We start from the raw sequence: 6,119 nt of genomic DNA, 5'->3' as shown, positions 1-6,119 counted from the left end.
CTTCTTTTTTTTTTTGCTTGTTCTAGCCCGAGTGCACCGGTAGGCATTATCTGCCTTTTGATGTTGTTCAGTCCGACCCCACGCTCACCACCTTATCCACTCGGCCAACGCCAACACCCACTTTTTCACTCAGTACGTTTGAGGAAAATAGAATTTGGTACTGGCTAGCCACCATTTTATCCCACCTGCACTCACATACAGGGAAAATTCATTGTTTCCCGCCTATCTCTCTCAATATCCTCCTTATGACGTCCAGTTTCTGCTCGTACATCAGTGGGCGAATTTAATTTTGCCCGTGGGTTTCCCAGCAGGCTTGCAAGCCATTAAATTGTGCAGCACGTGCTGGTAAGTGAGCCGACTCCTTGCCGTGCAGGGGCCACTTTCACAGTAATTTGGTTTGTTTTGATTGTTGCCAATGGCGGCGATTGCCGCTATAGTATTTCCAGGTAAAACTGGCCGATGGGGTAGTGGCGGCTGCGGGGTTAGCCCTTGCCACACACTCTCAACACCTCTCACTTCTTCTGCAGCCACCACTACCCCATAGGCCAGTTTCACGTGGAAAACTATAGCGTTGATCGCCGCCATTGGTAACGATCAAAACAAAACGACTGTGAAAGTGGCCCCTAGACGTGTACTTGTCAGGTCAGGACCCGCCGCGCCACCACATACCGCCCAAAAACCGCCCAATCCTGCCCAACCATTTACTTTCCCTGCCAACCCGAAATCAACAAAAATATTATTTGGCACACATATTAATGCAATAATTAGTGGTGACCAGCCACTTTCAAAGATCTCTCTCTCTCACTCTCTAGTTAGTTTCTTTATACACCGTGTCTGGTTTCTTCCCTTTCAGACTGGGCAGCGAGAAAGACAAAAGAAAGGAAAGGCTCTGTGAACACCAATTTAGATTTTTAAATGTCAATTTGCCAGCAGGCTGATGTGCAGAAGCGGTGCCTGCTGTAGATTTTAGTAGGCTAGTTAGCCAGATCGCTTTCTTTTTTACCTGCCAGAATAGACAGTTGGGCCAGGTCCACTTTACATGAAAAAAGAAGCAAAGGAGGGGGAAAAGATTAACGAGAAAAGATGCGGAGCGGCCGGGGAGTGAATGACTGTGACTTGGAATTTGAGTGAGGGCCACGGCAGCCGACTGTGAACGTTCATCTTGTCTACATGTGTAAATTTTGACTATATGATCATTCTGATAGTGAGGATGATTTTAACTTACTGAATACAAAAATGTGCGGAGAGAGAGAGAGAGAGATCTTCCCAACCGCCACCATGAGATTTCCCCCTCGTAAAAAAAAAATCCAACCTGGCAACTTTGCACTCATTTGGCCAGGGGAGACCACGAACTGCGTCATAGATGGTTTTACCCGCGTGATCTAAACATATGGTTCTGAAACCATACCTTGTCATAGGAAACCGCACCCTACGAATCTGTGTCATACCTGGCTTTACTGTATAGTAACAGACATCTCCTACCTCGCCCCTTTGGTTTCTGTGTCCGGAATGTCATCGGGGACCTTTCACTACCACACTTCTCTATAGCAGTTTATCAGATACCCCCCATTACATTGTGGAAGTTTCCAAATACACATTTCTGCCGGTACTTCAACTTTAATAAAGCAAGCATCTCAGCGGGAACTGCTCGACAGCTGTTCCTGTCCCACACAGCTAGTCACACCACATCTGTACCAGTATAAACGGATGGCTCCAAATCCGATGCTGTCGTTGGTATTGCAGGGCCTGCTCCGTCTTTCCAGACTTTTCTCCTACGGGAACTTTGCCTGCTACAGCTTTAATTTTTTACCACAGAAATATCTGCCATTCTTTTAGCAGTTCACACCATCTTCACTCTGCCTCGGTATTTTTATTGTCTACTCCGACTCACAGGCAACCCTGTCCACAATGGAAGATTTTAGGAGCACCCACCCATTAGTTGAGAAGTTTTTAGCTGGCTGGTTATGGCCAAAAGGTGTGGCCATCAAATAAATATATGTTGGGTACCCGTCCATGTCTCTGCACGATAATGAGGAGGCTGATGAGGTGTCATGGGCCGCTACATCTCGTCCTCCCTCACAGTGCGCTCTTCCACTTAGGGACTTATATCCCACCGTGCAGTCTGCACTCCAGAGGGTGTGGCAGCGCACGTGGGAGGCTGTTTGCCAGGACAAAGTACGTGAGGTCACGACCAGGACTGTGCGTCCCTGGTCGCATTCCCATATAAGGAGTCGTAAGAGGGAGACTGTCCTGGCCTGCCTTAGGCTGTGGCCACACAGGGAGCAAGAAAGCGAATGAGAGCAAGAGCGAGAGCAGCAAGGTGAGTTTCTGTGGCCACATGAAAAGCGAGCCGAGGCGAGGGTTTTCATGGCAATGCAACCCGCAGAGCAGTATAGCCTAACAACACTATAGCTACGCACCCCTGTGGGCACACACGAGGGATGAGGTGAAACATTTTTATAAAGTTCCGTGCTTCACTTATTTGGTATTTTATGAGAAATCTGTATACACCATCATGTTCAGGAGGCTTTTCTCTATAAGAAGGAATTGTTTATTTTAGTACTCATTTCATAGCCGCTGCAAATGGTAACTATATGTAAAATGTGTTATAAACATTACGGAGTGATTCTTTAAATTCAACTCGTCACTATTTATTTAGTTTCTGTTTTATTGAGTTTTCACAAACATATTCGAGTTCTGCAATCACTGCTGCATTTAACGGTGTTAACCAAAATGTCCTATCTCATATATGAGTTGAGTTACGGCAAATAATATAGAAACATGTCTGTGATGTCACACCTGACCAAATGATCTCACGCGAGGAAAGTTAACTGTTAACTCTTCTCGCTTTCTTGCCTACCAGCTCACTTTCTCGCTATTACCTGCTCATTGCCAATGTGGCCACCTCCATTGCTTATAATGTATTAAAGTTTCTTGCTCGCTTTCTCGCTCCCTGTGTGGCCACGGCCTTAGGGTGGGTCACACCCAGTATACACTTGGCTTCCTCATGTCCCGGGGAGTTCAGCCCTACTGTGATGACTGCTTGGTCCCCCTGACAGTGCGACACTTGCTGGTCGAGTGCCCCAGTCTGGGGGACCTGCGAGAGCGGTACCTCTCCTGGTGTCGGGGTGGAGATGGGAGTCTCTCTCTTTCCCTTGTGCTGGGAGAGAAGGCTTTCACCCTGGGGCATGACGCTTATGGCTTCCTTCAGGAGGCTGGCGTCCTCAACCTCCTGTAGGTTTTATTGACCTTTTATTGAGTTGTCTTTTATCATGTTTTTAATTATTTACCGTTTTTTTATACAGGTAACTCGATATACGCGAGTTTGGTTTACGCGTTTTTTAAAAATAACCCGGGGTCCAAAATCCAAATAAATGTTTAATTTACACGTTTTTTCACTTATACGCGATATTTTATGGAGTGGCCACCAGATGTCTCATGCAACTGGACTCACATGGCGCCGCGGCCACACAGCTGAGCTCAGTTCTTCCCGCGTGCCACTTGAACAACAATACAGTACCCACGCTACCACGCAACTCAACAATAGGGGTGGACAGGTACCGGTACTAACAGTACCAGCTATACGGTACAGTAGTGGTACCAGACTGCTCGGTACCGGTACCAATACTAGCCAGTCACTCATGGTGTCCCTCATTTCTTCCTCGCACGAGTGAGGCTGAGACTGAGTGCCTGAGTGGATATCTCGGTGATATGGATATTCTCTCTCTCTCCACTGAATGAAGTGAATATTTATTTTTCGATAGAAACCTAATTCTTGCTTGATTTACATTGTTTTTGATTTACGCAACCTCTTCAAGGACACAATACTCATGTAAATCGAGAGTTACCTGTAGTTGTATGTTATAGTTTATTTTGTTTAATATTCAGTGCCATATATGACCCTGCAGTTGCAGTGCCAAGAATGGAACTCCTCCCAATTATCATCATCCATTCCAAATTATTATTTTGAGACTGATTGTGTTCCTACACTGTTATAATATGATAAGGATATAGTGTAGTACAAAAGAAAACAGTTGTTGGAAGACTAAGTGTAAATAGTATATCAGTGGCGGGAGTAGGTCTAGCAGGGCGCGCCTCGGGTGCCAGTTAAAGCCCAGCGGGACATTTAAAAGCAGGTAAGAAGGAAATTTACTTGTTATTTTCTTTATCTGGAAGTACTTTTGAGTTCACTACACTAATAAAAGACAATTATTTTCCATAACCTGGATGAGTACACTAATATAGAACAGATAACCATGAACAGGTTAATGTCTACGTTGAGACTTCGTGTTGACTTCCTTCCGTCCTCCACATTTTTTGCTTTCTTTTCTACATTTTTATCACGGTGTTGTATGTTAGTGTATAATATAAAAACTATCTATGTGCCTGATTTTTCCTGTTCTTTTGTTCCAGTCTTTTTACATTCACCTATCAAGCTGTGTCCCAATGAGTAGTCAGGAGGGATGGCATCCATGACCTTTGGGCAGAAGAGCTTCACGCCGACACCCCCACAGAAAGGCAGCTTTCCCCTTGACCACCAGGGCGAGTGTAAAAAGTTCATGATCAAGTGAGTTTCTCTCTCTCTCTCTCTCTCTCTCTCTCTCTCTCTCTCTCTCTCTCTCTCTCTCACCCACCCCGAACCCCCCCATTGGAGCAACAAGATTTGGAAGGCTCCTTAACGAAGCAGTGTGTGACTCCCAGTCAAAAAACTGCTCTCGGCCATGTCTCTCCACCCCGCCCATGTAAGTGTATGTCCTGCAGCAAAGCTAACGCCAAATCGAAAAACTGCAAGTAACATCATCTCTATTACTAAACCTCAAAATGATCTAAAAGTCCTAAGTTTCAATGCGAGTAGCCTAAGAAAAAAGTTTGAAGAATTGAGATGTCTTGTTTCAGTGAAAATTTTTGAAGTAATCGGTGTAACAAACATTTATTGATACCACAAATAATGATTTAAGTCCAAAATACAACATATAGTAGGGTTCTTACGGGACATTCGCTCCACCAGGCGTGATGCAAGTGTGTACATGGCCTAATCTTATGTAATTTTGGCCACTGATTTAAAAAATCATCCGTCCAAGCATCCTTCTGTCAATGATGTGCTGTTTGGCAATACATGTATGTGTATTTAATTTTTTGCAAAAAATGTTACAACTTTTGAATGGCAAGTCATACAATTTATATATTGGTATCATTTGAAAGCTATTCACAGCCAATATCAATAGAAAGAAAAACATAAATTGGAATATAAAAACATTAATATATATATATATATATAGCATTATATATATATATTTATTTATATATATATATATTACAACAAATATATATATATCATATACATTAATATATATATATATATATATATATATATATATATATATATATATATATATATATATATATATATATATATATATATATATATATATATATATATATATATATATATATATACATATGCATATATATATATATATATGTATATATATATATATATATATATATATATATATATATATATATACATATTCATATATATATATATATATATATATATATATATATATATATATATATATATATATATATATATATATATATATATATATATATATATATGAATATGTATATATGATTAAAATGATACTTATATAATGCTTGTATGATTTTCCTAAAATTGCAATTTTTTTCCAATCATTATCTGGTGTATATTTATATGTATATATATATATATATATATATTTATATATATATATGTATGTATATATATGTATTTATATATATATATACATGTTAAATGTCCTCAAATAGTACAGGGTTAGGACCCAGGACCCTGTACTATTTGAAAATCAGATAAAATTAGTGCCCCCAGAAACTCTCCTGGGCACTTACGGAATCTGGCTCCCGCCTGGCTCAGTTGCCAGTTATGCATTTTCTGCTGCAGTCACAGTGCAGTGTTACTACACTAGGGGGATTGAGGGGGGCAAAGCCCCCCCCCCTGTTAGAGGTCAGGTTATTTAAAGTTCGGTTGGAGTAGTTTGAATATGCGTCCCTTAACTACATATATAATAGCGAGGCGCAGTGCCTTATTTTGGAGGCGCGGAGTCAATCTCCAC

The 6,119-nt window shown here is 41.3% G+C and overlaps 1 protein-coding gene across 1 annotated transcript in view; it reads left to right on the top strand.

Moving 5' to 3' along the window:
* Positions 1 to 4,429: 4,429 nt before the first annotated feature.
* The window catches only part of LOC127009735 (uncharacterized), a 38,185-nt gene continuing 36,495 nt past the window's right edge, over positions 4,430 to 6,119 (top strand). Inside the window, exon 1 of the mRNA XM_050883113.1 lies at positions 4,430 to 4,567. The gene's annotated coding sequence lies outside the window, so the exon portion shown is untranslated. The remainder of the gene's footprint in view (positions 4,568 to 6,119) is intronic.

This window comes from Eriocheir sinensis, chromosome 41 (assembly GCF_024679095.1).
Source record: "Eriocheir sinensis breed Jianghai 21 chromosome 41, ASM2467909v1, whole genome shotgun sequence".
Taxonomy (NCBI): Eukaryota; Metazoa; Arthropoda; class Malacostraca; order Decapoda; family Varunidae; genus Eriocheir; species Eriocheir sinensis.
Note: the sequence above shows the minus strand (reverse complement) of the source record. Positions and strands in the feature narration are given on the sequence as shown.